This window comes from Paramisgurnus dabryanus, chromosome 4, assembly GCF_030506205.2.
Source record: "Paramisgurnus dabryanus chromosome 4, PD_genome_1.1, whole genome shotgun sequence".
In the NCBI taxonomy this organism is placed as follows: Eukaryota; Metazoa; Chordata; class Actinopteri; order Cypriniformes; family Cobitidae; genus Paramisgurnus; species Paramisgurnus dabryanus.
The window spans coordinates 50882716-50898048 of record NC_133340.1 but is presented as its reverse complement, the minus strand read 5'-3'; the positions used below and the strand labels follow the sequence as shown (position 1 = coordinate 50898048).

Below are 15333 nucleotides of genomic sequence, written 5' to 3'. Positions count from 1 at the left end.
TATATCATTTAGACCATTTAGACAAATATTCTGCATGTTTACAAAAATATAAAATGTGTTAAAATTGTGTAGTGTCTCTTTAAAAATTTGGAGACAATTGTGTCAACATGTCAAATTTTCTAAAATAAATTATAATTTTTCTGATTTCATATTTATTTTAATAAGTTAGAAACGTCTCCGCTGTGTCCTGCTGACAGGCACGATGCGTGTGCAGCAGATGAGGCAAATTATGGGTCCTCCGAAGGTTAGACCGTCTCATTTCAGTTCTCTTCGCGAACTTCTGAGCGCCTTGAATGGGCAAGTGCTCACCTTTTATTGCATGCTTAGTAGGGTGCAGCACTTGAATTGGAACACAGCTTGTGAAGCTTGCCACAGGGACTGCGCTCTTTGGTCATATATTGTTTGTTTTCTGTTGGATTTAAATGATACACAGGATTAAAGGAAGATATTTATTCAGAAAACGGAGTAGGCTACGTGGATTGTTTTGTCGGACGGACACAGAGCGAGTGGATTGTTTTGTCAGATGGACACAGAGCGAGTGGATTTTTTGTTCGGATACGGAGAGACTGAAACTAAAACTAAAAGCGAGCTCACACATACTATGGAGTTTTAACACGGGTGTACACCGCAGTGTGAATATTTTAGTGGAAACAACAATCGCGGATCGTTCTCTTCCATGAAGCCGATGTAAACATCTAAGAATATATGATCATTTCTTAGATTTATTACCTTTGTGGACTACAAATGCAAGTTGATGTCATACTGCGATTGCTTGGTGAAGATAATTTACAAACATGAGACCGGATGGATTATGACTTGCGCACAATTTTTAAACAAAGGTATGTTGTCCCGTTTAGATTTTTCATGTTCATTCTATATGCACTGTCAGCTATGATGAAGTGTAATGAATTATTGCGCCGCCAACTACAGTCCTGCGACGTCAGATATGTCTTGTCTATTTTTTACAAAATAGAGTAACGCGCGTAACGAACTCATTTAAATTTCAGTAATTGTAATTGCGTTACTTGATTTAAAAAAATAGTGGAGTTACAGTAACGCGTTACTCCCATCACTGATAGTCACTTATGATGCCAATAGTCAGTTACGGTCATAGCGCCACCAGCTGGTAACAGGAAGTAACATGTTTACAATGATAATGCAATGTCAGATTTGTCCCAAACTTCACATGATTGATAAGAGTCCTGGACAGAACACATCTACGTGCCAATATTTACATGTAGTCACTCATACACACACTCGCTCACTCACTCTCTCTCTCTCTCTCATGCTCTTACACGATGCTACCTCGCTGTCATTTGTAATTAGCAACAGGAAATGTGGCACATTATGCTACACTTTTAAATGGTTCACCTATGTTTACATGCTTAAATGCCTATTTACTACTGTTCCCTTTAATTCTTCTCATGCCACGGCGTGGCGGTGTCAGGTGTGCGAGGGCCCTTCCATCACTGCTTGCAGTTTTAATGCAGTATTATTCCTGCTCATCTCGGGTCTGTTCGTACTGAACAGCTTTGCTTTAACATCATACACCCGACAGGAGCTTTTGGGTATCGGTGAGGACTTTACCAGCAGTTTTATCACCAATCTTCGACTCTAGAATGCTAGAACAACCGAGGCTTCGCACTCTACCCGGCCGGGCGGAAGTGCTCGCAGGCGGCGTCGAGATCGTAAACAAAGGCAGGGGAAGCGCGGAGGTCTAAGAGCCAAGCTAAAGCTAACACCGCTCCGGCTCTCTTTACCCAGCATTTTCCTCGCTAATGTGCGGTCACTGGTGAACAAAATGGATGAGTTACGACTCCGCATCACCCACAGTAAGAGACTTACATATTATAGACCTTTATTCTGTACTTACTGCTTATTGCACTTCTGGTTAGATGCTAACTGCATTTCGTTGCCTTGTACCTACATGTGCAGTGACAATAAAGGTGAATCTAATCTATCTAATCTATGTTGCTGCTTCGCTAGCTACCATACACTGACACAAATTTCATGTCGCAGGCAGGAGAGGGGCGGGGTGGTGTGCGATGGGGTGGAGACGCGAGCACGAGGTGGATTTTCAAATGTAGCAGGGATTGGATGAGAGCAGTTAACCAATGTAAGCTGTCCGGCCGGACAGTTTACATTGGTCAACTTATCTGCTACCATACACCCAATAGACTGAATGGATTTTTTAAATTCTTTTTTCTCTTTATATTGTTAGGATGTTACTGTAGAACCATAACCAGCATATAAACGAGGTTATTAATAATGAACAATCTTTGAAATCGTAGACGATAGCTTTAAAAGGTATAAAGTTGAGACCTTACTTACATCACTTGGTTTTAAAAAAGTCACAGACTCAACTGTAGGCACAAAACAGTTTATTGAATGGGCAATGAAAATCTCAATTCCAGAATGCAGAGACTCACCAAGCAGCAGGGTGGCACTAAATTGAGTCACTGCTGAGAATGGCACCTTGCAGAAAGAGTCAGAGTGCAAGGCATCAGTCAGGAAATGTTATCAGGGAGAGCAGCGAGGCAGGCAGACGGGATGAAGAGAGCCAAAGAAGAGCCAACCGATGTGAAGCTACAGTAGGCATAGAGAGGGAAGATGAGGCTGGGAGAACGGGGCAGATGGCATCAGGGCACAATCTGGAGAGAACAGAGAAGAGTCAGAAAGAAAAAGCACTGACAGCGCATCTCATAATTATTGAGATGATGACTAGACAGAGGGGAGGATATAGCCTGGGATACACTGCATGATTTTTGGCGGTCCCAAACGAAAGATTACCATCGTGAAACATTTGTGGCAATTTCTGTGATCGTGGCTCTTCGGTGGTCCTATGTCGACCAGCTTACCAGTATTTGTTTAACACTAGCACATGCTGGTGACATTGCACTTAACTGGAGTCACAGTCATCACAACCTATGAGTCAATAGGTGTCATCATTATACAGTCTACATGCTTGTCGTACCCAAGTTTAAATGATCCATGTCGCACTGTGTGATAAGGTAATGATATTATAGGAGAGCAAAAATCTTGCAGTGTATCCTGGGCTTAAGACAATGACTGGTACGTGCATGGCCACCTGTCAAAACAAACCAATGACAAAACACACAGCATACAAAACACATAAACAGAAACAACCGATCAGAACAAAGCTGTGACACACTTTTAGCTATAGTATTTAATCAGATACTGGTTGCCCAAATTCATTGATTGTTTCATTAGACAGAAACAGGTTTTGGAATGTTTGGTGTGATGGTTGCTGTATCGGTCAGGTTAACAAGTGAAAACTGAATATTTCATTTAGTATGAAAAGTAAAAGTTACACTCTGATTTTCAGAGCCGGACAGTAACGGAGTACATTTACTTGAATACAGTACTTAAGTACAATTTTGAGGGATCTGTACTTTACTCGAGTATCATTTTTTTGGAGTACTCGTGACCAATGTTCCCTCTAATTTTTTTCAGCACTGAGCAAATACTTTTTTTTCTGAGCGCACATTTTTAGTACTGTGAGCAATTCGCAACCACACGACCTGCCGAAAATGACCACGAGCTTGCGTTAACCATAGGAGATTCAAAGAGATGACAGTGTAGCGTGTAACGGGGTTTAGTGTATACACACGTATAATGTTCAATGTGGGCCTGTGTATCAGAAGAGAAAGGCACGGCTACTGGAGAGAGGAGAGCAGTATGACAGGTAAGTAAAAGATCAACACAGAGTCTTGGTTTCTGATTATTTGTAGATTTATATTGAAAATATTAATTTAAGAAAGTGTTTCTCTTTTCTGTATCTTGCTTAAGGAATATAAATCTCAAATACAAGAAACAATATGCAATAAATCCCAATACTCCTCTCTTTGAAATTTACCAGGTACCTGGGTTTAGCAGATTGAACCGTTCAACTCAAGCTGAAAATCAGTTCTCATATACTACAGAGCAAATATATAAATAAATAAATAAAATACTTGTAAAAGTGTAACACTGTTTCATTTTGTTTGTAATCCAAATTAATGATTCACTTAAATGACTCAGTTGGGTTGAATTCATGAATCAATTGACTCCGTTCAAAGGACCGTTCCTTTAAATAGTTCAGTTCAAAGTAAGTGTCTTTTGAAGAAAATCCAAGAAAATACGGAAAATGAAGTTTCAGCGAATTCACGTCCTAGTAGTTGTCCGAAACAAAAAGGAAAAATATCCTCCTACCAGTTCTGATGAATTCAAAGCACAGTTCTGGTTGTCTCGCCTTTTTGTATACACCTTCAGTATAGGGCTGCAACTAACGATTATTTTAATAATCGATTAATCTGTCGATTATTTGTTCGATTAATCGATGAATCGGATAAAAAAACAAAAAACAAGAAAAGCATTCATTTCCAACCCCATATTCAAAACAGAACTAAAATCTTTAGAAATTGCACAAACATGTTGCTCCTTGAACACACCTGAGCTGTTACAATAATAATAAAATAAAATTAAAATGGACTAACACAAAAAATACACATGTATGCTTTATATCTGTTAAAAATATAGACTTTTTATGATGCATTTCCCATCAAGAAGCCTCTCTTGATGGGATCAAAAAGATAGTATATGAGTACACTCTCAGAAATAAAAGTACAAAAGTTGTCACTGGACAGTACCCTTTCAAAAAGGTACACCTTTGTACCCAAAAAGTGCATATTAGTACTTCAAAAGTACATATTGGCAGTTCAAAGATACATATTTGTACCTAAATGGTACATATTAGGACCTTTTATAAAGTGTACTGCCCCAGTGACAGCTTTGTACCTTATATTTGACTCTGTGTTTTCTCGTATCGGATAGCTATCTCATTTGTTAAAACTGTTCCATTTACATTTGGCCACATAAATGCGTCTTGTGAAAACGGAAAATGCGTCTTCTACTCCCGCGCAAAATGCAAATACACCATTCATTACTTCGCCTTAAAAAATGTAAGACGATGTTTATGCAACAAAAGGCGGCACTTACTGTATGTTGTACTGTATGTTGGGCCGGGCACGCGCGTCTCCTTGCTCGGCATGAGATGGAGCGCGCAGTACAGAACAGCAGGAGAGTGACGGCGCGATGATTAACATACAGGTCCATGACGGGGAAAAACGTTCATACAACTCTCTCTCAACGTTTTATTTCTTTGTTTAATATCATTGGAGTTTTTAATTCGTTCTAGAAACTTTTTTTACGCGCTGACGTCGCTCCATAAAGCATAAGCGTGTCGTCTTTGTTTGTTTACCTCTTTGCCGGCTATAACTGCCATGTGACACGCTTACGTTTGGGAGGAGTAAAACACTGACATGTGGTTTTCCTCTACCTTTGCTGTTTTTTATCTTTTCTCCGCCGCCCTGTCATTTCTCCGCTTTGTCTATGAGGCGCCGAACTCTGCAAGCAACAGTGCGCGAGAGAGACCGACGCTCCGTCCCAAACCTCATACTTCCATACTATATAGTAGGCGAAAAGCACTACTTCTCGTACTCTTTGCCTACTATATAGTATGGAATTAGGCGGTTTGGGACGCAGTGCGAGTGTGTTCACTTCGCTCCGCGCTTAACTGAAGTTTTTCCTTTTTTTTTAATAAACGTCTCTGCGTCACGCGACACAACGAATCGATTATGAAATTCGTTGCCAACACTTTTAGTAATCGATTTTTATCGATTTAATCGATTCGTTGTTGCAGCCCTACTTCAGTATATACTTAATTGTCTCGCGTGTCCAAGATGGAGCAGGAGAACTTTACAGATGTTCGCAATTCTCACAAAAAAACCCAGCCTTGTAAAAACACAAGGCAGAACAGTAATTAATCTTCAATTCAACAGATTTATCAATAAGCATCATGTAAACATTTCAAATAACAACCTAACTCAGGGTTTCAACTTATTGAACATATGTTATTTTTTAATCACATTTACGTTACTTGACTGTTAACTTTCAAATGTAAATAGCTTCAGCTCGTTCGTTATATACCAACGGCCAATGTAAACAAACTAATAAAACTCATAGTTTGCTGCCAAATTTGCAACACTTATGCCATAATGTCAAGTTAATATTTAGAATATAACTCACCAAAGCATACATTTTAACTTCTTATTTAAAAGAAGAAGTTCATTCGAAGTGTTTTGATGCTCTGTGATTCTGAATCTGCCTCCGTTCTAATTCTCTATTTTGCTCTCTCCTCACTCTAGCAACAGCTTTTCCAAGTTATCACATCACTTCAGGAATCCAATAATTTGTTTTAAATCACTGTTTTGAATCACTTTTCCTCTTAATAAATATTTTAGTTTCTTGAGATCGCCCCGTGCAGCTGCTCATCTGACTCGCTCATCTGATTCGCTCTCACTTTGTGCTCGTGCTGGAAGCGGCACCTGTGTGAACTGAATGCGCTGCTACCATTGGCTCATAAAAGTGTCTGTCACCGTAGCAAGATCAGCGATTGGTTGAAAGTTTCTTCTCCTTCTAGAACACTCGCCTTCACTCTCTCTTAATTCTTTTACAACAGCAAATGCATCAATGTTTATGTGCGGTCTGAAAAATGTGCGCGGTCTGACAAATCTATTGCGCGGCCACTTTGACTGGCCTGCGCGGCCGCGAACGCGCGCAGCTTAAAGGGAACATTGCTCATGACTTTACTCAAGTACATTTGAGAGGCAAATATTGTACTCTTTACTCCACTACATTTCTATCCATAACCATGAGTACCCGTTCAAGTGTTTGCTGTGTTTACCAAAACAAAACTTCAGCGGCAGGAATCACTGGTGATCCCGGATTATTGTTGTTCAAAATGAATTACTCGTAAAAACATCACACTCTTACTTGATCTGGACAAACTCAGCATCACAAGACAGGTTTAAGACTCCAGCTTCGACATTTGACCACTGTTTATGATTAAACTGGTTTGCAGTAACATTAATTTCTTAATATATGCCAGGAGTCCAAAATAATGAATCTGTAACGCTCGTTATTTTGAATAGAAATCCTCATCCGTAAAACATTTATTCTCTTCTTCTTTTGTTTATTTGTGTTCAAATAGATAAAATATACAGAATCCACCAGGGCTATTAGTACAATGGGGAGCATATTTGGGAAAATAAATAATGATTAATTATCACATGTTAGTAAAATATTTAGTCATACAGAATAACATTTCTATTAATTTTCCACTGAATTATGCGATCTGAAGAGCTCAAAGAGCGAACGGAGTGAGATGTGTGTCTCCTCTTCCTGATTTGCATCAGATTTTACCTCAAAGCTCTATCATTTGCTGTACAGCTGTCAATCATCTCACATGGTTCAACGTGCACTGTGGCAGTAGTAATGCAACATTTAGAAAATGTACTCTTGTACGCTTGATACTCAAGTACTTTTAAAAACGTCTCGGTTACGTATGTAACCCTCGTTCCCTGAAGGAAGGGAACGGAGACGTCACGTCGTGACCGACGAATTGGGAACCGCTCCGCGGGTGACCTATCTACTTCGAGAAACTATAAAAACGCCAATGAACTTGGCATGCAGGTATTTGCATAATGCCGGCGCCGCCCCGCCAGGTGCGTATATAAGCCGCAGGTGCACAATACCAAATTAGCTATATTATTGCTGAGAAGCCGAGCAACAGTGCCCGGCCTGAAAAACAGCAATGGAACAGCAAACTGTGGCGACGGGACGTGACGTCTCCGTTCCCTTCCTTCAGGGAACGAGGGTTACATACGTAACCGAGACGTTCCCTTTCAGTCGGTCACTACGACGTCACGTCGTGACCGACGAATTGGGAATCCCTACCAAAACGCCACTGCAGCTGAACCCTTCCAGTGTCTGTAAAAGCCCTCCGCCCTCCACATAGGGGGCGGAACCTAAGGCGAAATGCAGAAGGCCAGTCACTACCTGTTCCTTAACCCACGATAGTGAAGCAGCGAACTGGAAAAGCGTCTAAACTGAGCGGAGCTAGAACACTGCGGAAGCCATCCCCTATGAAGGTTGAATGGATGACATAAAAATATGAAACAACCGATAGGTTGCTCATAAAAAGTCTCTGAACAAAACATAGTATGCAGAGAGATGCAGAGCAGGCTCTGCTAAGGAAAAACATGGAGGATTAGTACCCCACGGAGTATACACACAAATGAACCCCACGTAGGGGACAAATGTGGACGCCTAGCCTACACAGGTTTACAGAGAATACATCAGTGATAGGTTGACAGCGGATGCTCCGCAACACCAGCTATCAGGGCGGTGGAGGAGAGGCAAAAACAGTTTTTTAGACGTTTTTGCCCCGATGGCCTTCCATATTGGTGCAGATGTGCAGCACCAAAATAGAGGCTCCAAGCCGACACACGAGCCGACCCTCGGCATTCTTAACTAGTTAGTAGAAAGAACCCGAGTGGAAACCGGTTCGACACGAACACTATAGAATCTTGTGAACGTATTAGGTGTCGCCCAGCCTGCAGCTCTACAAATATCTGTTAGCGAGGAACCGCGAGCCAGTGCCCAAGATGATGCCACACTGCGTGTAGAGTGAGCACGTAAATTAAACGGACAAGGCACATTCTGCTTTTGATATGCAAGGGCTATAGTATCCACAATCCAATGGGACATCCTCTGCTTGGTGACAGCTTTTCCTTTCTGCTGACCACCGTAACAAACAAAGAGCTGATCTGAGGTCCTAAAGCTTTGCGTCCTGTCTATATACACACGTAGTGCACGAACAGGGCATAACAAAGCCGTGGCTGGGTCTGCCTCCTCCAAAGGCAGCGCTTGGAGGTTCACCACTTGATCTCTGAAAGGAGTGGTGGGAACTTTGGGCACAAAGCCGGGCCGGGGTCTCAGTGTTACGCTGGATGCAGCCGGCCCGAACTGAAGGCACGATTCGTCGACCGAAAATGCATGAATATCCCCTATCCTCTTAACAGAAGCCAAAGCAAGGAGAGTTAATGTTTTCATAGTAAGAAATTTAACACTCACACTATGCAGAGGCTCAAATGGGGCTTCCTGGAGTGATTTCAGCACCAAGGACAGGTCCCAAGGAGGAATAGAGGGAGGACGCGAAGGATTCAGTCTTCGAGCGCCTCTGAGAAATCTAATGACCAGGTCGTGCTGACCCACTGTCCTACCGTTTACGGGTGAATGGTGAGCTGATATCGCAGCTATATCGACCTTAATAGTGGATGGTGACAGCCTATTCTCCAAACGGCGCTGGAGATATAAAAGCACAACACTAATCGGGCATTCTTGGGGGTTTTCACTTTGGGAAGAACACCAGTCGACAAACAGGTTCCATTTAAGCGCGTAAGCCTGTCTCGTAGACGGCGCTCGCGCAGCAGCAATAGTGTTAGATACCTCTTGCGGTAAATCACTCAAATCCTCCGTGCCCCGTCCAGAGACCACACATGGAGGTTCCACAGGTCGGGGCGCGGGTGCCATAATGTGCCCTCTTGTTGAGAAAGAAGGTCCTTCCTCAGGGGAATCTTCCACGGAGGGGCTGTCGCGAGGAGAGAGAGTTCTGGAAACCAACTCCTGGTTGTCCAATACGGTGCCACCAACAGCACGCTCTCCTCGTCCTCCCGGATTTTGCATAGGGTTTGCGCAATGAGGCTCACCGGAGGGAACGCGTATTTGCGCATGTTTCGCGGCCAGCTGTGTGCCAATGCATCCACGCCGAGCGAGTCGTCGGCTAGTGAATAGAACAGGCGACAATGGGTCGTCTCAGGGGAAGCAAACAGATCTATCTGCGCTTTGCCGAAACGTCTCCAAATCTGCTGAACCGCAATGGGGTGGAGTCGCCATTCGCCGGGACGCGCAGCCCGAGAGAGCGCATCCGCCTCTACATTGAGCGTGCCCGGGATGTAAATGGCACGAAGAGACCTCAAATTCTTCTGACTCCAAGTGAGGAGATGACGGGCGAGATGCGACAGGTGACGCGAGCGTAAACCGCCTTGACGATTGATGTACGCCACGGTCGCAGTGTTGTCTGTGCGAACTAATACATCTTTGCCCTGTAACTCGTTGCTGAAACGGACGAGCGCAAGATATACAGCCCACATTTCTCGGCAATTTATGTGCCAATGCAGCTGGGGTGCCGTCCAGACCCCCGAAGCCGCAAGCCCATCGTACGTGGCCCCCCACCCCGTGTCCGAAGCATCTGTGCATACTATTGCATGCCTGGAGACCTGTCTCAGAGGCACACCGGCTCGGAGAAACGCACGGTCTGACCACGGAGTGAAAGTGCGACGACACGCAGGTGTAATGATAACACGGTGAATGCCGCGCAGCCACGCTCTCCTCGGGACTTGATCGTGAAGCCAATGCTGAAGCGGTCGCATATGAAGCAGTCCGAGCGGAGTTACAGCTGCGGCTGCTGCCAAATGCCCCAGGAGCTTCTGAAATTGTTTCAGCGGGACGGCGCTCTTGCTCTTGAATGTATTCAGGCAAGTCAGAATCGACTGTACACGCGCTTCTGTTAGACGAGCTGTCAAATCGATCGAGTCCAGTTCCATCCCGAGAAAAGAGATTCTCTGCACGGGGCAAAGCTTGCTCTTTTCCCAGTTGACCCGAAGACCCAAACGAGCGAGGTGTTTTAGAGTTAAATCTCTGTGATCGCACAGCGTCTGACGTGTTTGAGCTATTATGAGCCAATCGTCTAGATACGCGAGAATGCGCACACCTTTCTCTCTCAGGGGTTTTAAAGCCCCCTCCACTACTTTGGTGAAAACACGGGGAGACAGAGAGAGCCCGAATGGGAGGACTTTGTACTGGTATGCTCGCCCCTCGAACGCAAAGCGGAGAAACGGCCTGTGCCGGGGGAGAATCGATACGTGGAAGTACGCGTCCTTCAGGTCGATGGATGCGAACCAATCGTTTGGACGAATGCATGGAAATATGCGCTTGGGCGTCAGCATCTTGAACGGCATTCTGTGAAGTGCACGGTTCAGCGAACGCAGGTCCAGGATCGGTCGCAAGCCGCCGCTTTTCTTGGGTACAATAAAGTAAGGGCTGTAAAACCCCGACCTCATCTCGGCTGGAGGGACCGGCTCGATCGCGTCCTTCGCCAGTAGGACAGCGATCTCCGCACGGAGGACGTGCGCATCGGCAGCTCTCACCGCAGTGAAACGAACGCCGGAGAATTTGGGGGGACGCCGGGCAAATTGGATCGCGTAGCCGAGACGAATCGTGCGTAAAAGCCAACGCGACGGGCTGGGAAGCTGTTCCCACGCCCCCAGACACCGTGCGAGAGGGACTAAAGGCACGATCGGTGTACCCGCGGCGGGCGCAACGGAGGTGATCGCCGGTGTGTGCGTATTTGCCGCACCGACAGCAGTGTTGTGCATGATAACACTCACCTGAGTCCGCTGCTGGGTGGGTTAGTAAGGGAGGCTCTGCTGAAGACACCTCACGCCACTCGATGCACCCTCTGGCGAAGGGGGAGGAAGACGATGGGTTATGAGCCCGTGATTGTCTTCTTTCCCCTGAGAAGTCAGAGAGCGCGATGGGGTTATGAGCCCGTGCGTTGCTCTTGTACTCCTCTGATGAGTCGGAGAACGAGGGGGGGTTATGAGCCCGCTCGTGTCTCCGGCGCTCATCTGAAGACCTAGAGATGGAAGTGGAATTCGCTCTTTTTGTGGAATTGTGGGTGCCGACTGAAAAGTCGGCGGAACAGAAAATTGAAACAAAGGATTCCCCAACCGGCCCTCCTCCGGTGGGGGGAGTGGTGCTTTCACCATCTCCCGAAGAGCGATCCCCTCCATCTCTAGGTCGCCCGTCTCAGGGCCGCTTCGATTTTCTTTTTCCACCCTTTGAAGCAGGCTGAGCGGGCGGGGCGGGCTGCTGACGACCGGTTCCTCGCTTCTTAGAAGAGCCCCGGGGAGGAACGGAGGCGGCCGCCGCAGGACGCCCTCGGCGAGGAGCAGGCTGAGGTGCCGACGTGGACGGGGCAGGCGCAGGACGCTTCCGACGTGGCATGATCTGAGCGATGGCCTCAGTCTGCTTCTTGGCCGCGGAGAATTGCTGGGCAAACTCCTCGACCGTCTCGCCGAACAGGCCGGTCTGGGAAACCGGAGCATTCAGGAGCCGGGTCTTATCAGCATCCTTCATGTCCGCCAGACACAGCCAGAGATGGCGTTCCTGGACTACCAGGGTAGACATCGGACGCCCGACGGCGCGTGCGGTGACCTTGGTCGCACGGAGCGCCAGATCCGTAGCCGCACGCAGTTCAGAGAACTCCGCCGAGTCGTGACCTCCCGCGTGCAGGTCCCTCAGAGCCTTAGCCTGGTGGACCTGCAGCAATGCCATGGCATGCAGGGCAGAGGCTGCCTCCCCACAAGCCTTGTAAGCAGCACCGGACAGCGCCGAAGACTGCTTACAGGCCCGTGAGGGGAGAGTAGGCTGGTCCCGCCAGGAGGAAGCGACACCGGCCGGACACAACTGCATCGCGACCGGCCGCTCCACTGACGGGATACCAGTGTACCCCTTGGCATCTCCACCCTCGAGAGAGGTGAGGGGTGAAGGCTGAAACGGTCGGTTCCGGGCGGAAAACGGGGTTTTCCACGACCGCGTCAGCTCTTCATGCACCTCGGGGAAGAAAGGCACCGGGGGCGAGGACTGAGAAGCCCTGGCACCCCCGAAGAACCAATCATCGAGGCGGGACGGTTCAGGTGGGGGAGGCTTAGTCCACTCCAAGCCGACCGCCTCCGCCGCCCGGGCGAGCATGGCTGCCATCTCGGGGTCGAACACAGAAGCCGCAACCTGGCCCGAAGGCGGGAGCGGATCCGGATCGACGTCCGAGGCTGACAACCCCCCTTCCGATGTTACGGTGGACATCACGTCGGGTGGAGGCTCGACAGAGCGCGAGGACACCGTAGAACACGGGCCGCTCGTCTCCATCGGGACCTCCGCTGGCAACGGATCAGGGCGCTGGGAGCTGCTGGACGAACCAGCAGACCGACCCAGCACCGTTATACGGAGATCATCCTTCGCAAGTCTGGTAGCTGCGCTCTTAGCAGCACCAGACTTGGAAGGCGGGAGCCGTTCCCGGAGAAACGACACCCGTCTCCGCAAATCCGCCATAGTCATGCCCTCACAGATGGAGCATGAACTATCACGCAACGCTGCCTCTGCATGCTGGAGCCCCAGACACGAAAGACAACGCTGGTGGCCATCCCGGGGGGCGATGAACACACCGCATCCAGAAACCGAACACGGACGGAAATCCATCTTTAAAAAGACGACCCCGACCGTGACACGAATGAGTGGCTGTCTTTAAAAAGACACAAAGCTCAAACGTGCTGCTCTTTTAGGGAAATCACTCTTTTGTGCGAGCTGGTGAAACACACAGGGAGAGGCAACGCACTCACTCAAACTCAAGTCCTAAATTAAAGAGACAGAGAGAGAGAGAGAAAGGGTGGAGAAAAAACACTGCGAACCTCCGCTGAGGTGTCTTTGCCCAACCAACTTCAGCAAGCTGAGATCTTATTTTCTTCCCTTCCAGAACAGGATCTACGAAGATCAGATAGAAAGCTTCTCGAGAGCAGATGTCTGCCGGCTGCGAAGCAATAAAAGCTAATTTGGTATTGTGCACCTGCGGCTTATATACGCACCTGGCGGGGCGGCGCCAGCATTATGCAAATACCTGCATGCCAAGTTCATTGGCGTTTTTATAGTTTCTCGAGGTAGATAGGTCACCCGCGGAGCGGTTCCCAATTCATCGGTCACGACGTGACGTCGTAGTGACCGACCAGTGTTTCCCATACATAGGCTCTACTTGGGCGCTGCGCCCAGGTAAATTGTGACCCGCCCAAGTAAAAAAAAATCACTTTACGAATTTCCATATTTCTGAACTCGACTGGATGACCCGTGTTTTGGAGAGAGAGAGAGAGAGAGAGAGAGAGAGAGAGAGAGAGAGAGAGAGAGAGCTCACGCGAAAGAGAGAGCGCGAGAGAGAGCGCGAGAGAGAGGTGGGGGTCGGGTGACCGTGAAGATGATGCACGCGTCATAAACTCATCATCCAGCGCGGCAAACTGGATCAATTGCAGCAGCACATACGGAGCAGCCAGGGAACACACAGCGACCAAAATGGTCGCATATGCTTATGTGCATATGTGTTTATAGCATCTAAGTTGGCTTCATTTTGCGTGCAAGCACGTTGTGTCTCTCCGGTTGAGTGTCCGTTCACGTGCTCTCTGTTTCTCAATGAATTGGGCGCAACGCGAAGCAACCTCAGTGTCACATTGTATCCTTTCATGTTTCTGAACTTGAGCAGAGTTTTACCATTAGAGGTCTTTCTTCACTGAGGACGCGGGACCCGTACGGTTCCGGGTTTATATTTTAAATGGTCAGATGGGTCCGGGTCGGTCCTAGTTCATTACTTCGGGTCCCAAGTCTGATTAATATTGTGTGTAAAACCCGAGTCGATCGAGAACGGCCGTGAGCGCTACCGCGCTAAAGCTCGAGTGCTGTTTTAGCGTGCCTCCGGTTTCTATGGCGATAGCAACTGGCTCTTGTCACGACCACGCGCCGCTTCATTTTCTTTATCCCATTTTTTAATAGTCTTACTATTAATAGACAATATCTTTACTAAAATCTAAACAGTTTGCACAGAGATTGTAGCAAAAAGCAGTGCTAATACTGAATGAGCAAAGCTCTAGCTGACTCAGGATATAAAAAACGCAAAGCTGTAATGTAAAGTCTGTCATCGGGACAGCAAGTAGACTTTTAAATCTGAAATAATTAGTGGATTAAGCTTTTTTTAATCGGCAAAAGAGAAATAGAAAGCAGTAAAAGGGCCTATCTTATAGAAGTTATTAACATTATAACATCAGTCACATTTATAATCTATAGACCTGCACTGTCTATATAGGCTATAGTATACATAGTATTGTATATAATTGAGTTTGATAAAAGGGGTCATCAAATTGCTTCATATATCAGTGCAAAAACATCAAGTTTTTTCGTGGTGCTTTGACAAACAGTGTCAGCTTTGTTTATGGCAAAAAAAGTTTGGGGTGGTTAGATTAATGAACTATAATGTGAAATTAATATGAATGTTTTATAAATCAAAGTATTGTGTTGTGTCACACATTATTAGTTCTTTGTTACATGTATAGTAGACCATTTTTTGTCGGTGGATAATAATGATTGCCCTTTTCACCAGCTACCACCACAAGTAAATTTCAGATCTGTGGGAAACACTGCCGACTGAAAGGGAACAAGTACTTTTGTACTTTTACTTAAGTAGACATCTGACTGTAGTACTTTTACTTTTACTTGAGTAAAATTTAGCAAGGGGTAACTGTACTCTTACTCAAGTACTGAAGCTGTGTACTCTGT

The 15333-nt window shown here is 46.3% G+C and overlaps 1 protein-coding gene across 3 annotated transcripts in view; it reads right to left on the bottom strand.

Moving 5' to 3' along the window:
• Positions 1–15333, bottom strand: part of LOC135736117 (uncharacterized) — a 32484-nt gene that overhangs the window by 14188 nt on the left and 2963 nt on the right. For 2 of the 3 annotated variants that reach the window (XR_010527807.2, XM_065254902.2), the window contains exon 3: positions 2430–2651. The exons of the other annotated variant lie outside the window; for it this stretch is intronic. The gene's annotated coding sequence lies outside the window, so the exon portion shown is untranslated. The remainder of the gene's footprint in view (positions 1–2429; positions 2652–15333) is intronic. 3 annotated transcript variants of the gene reach the window in all.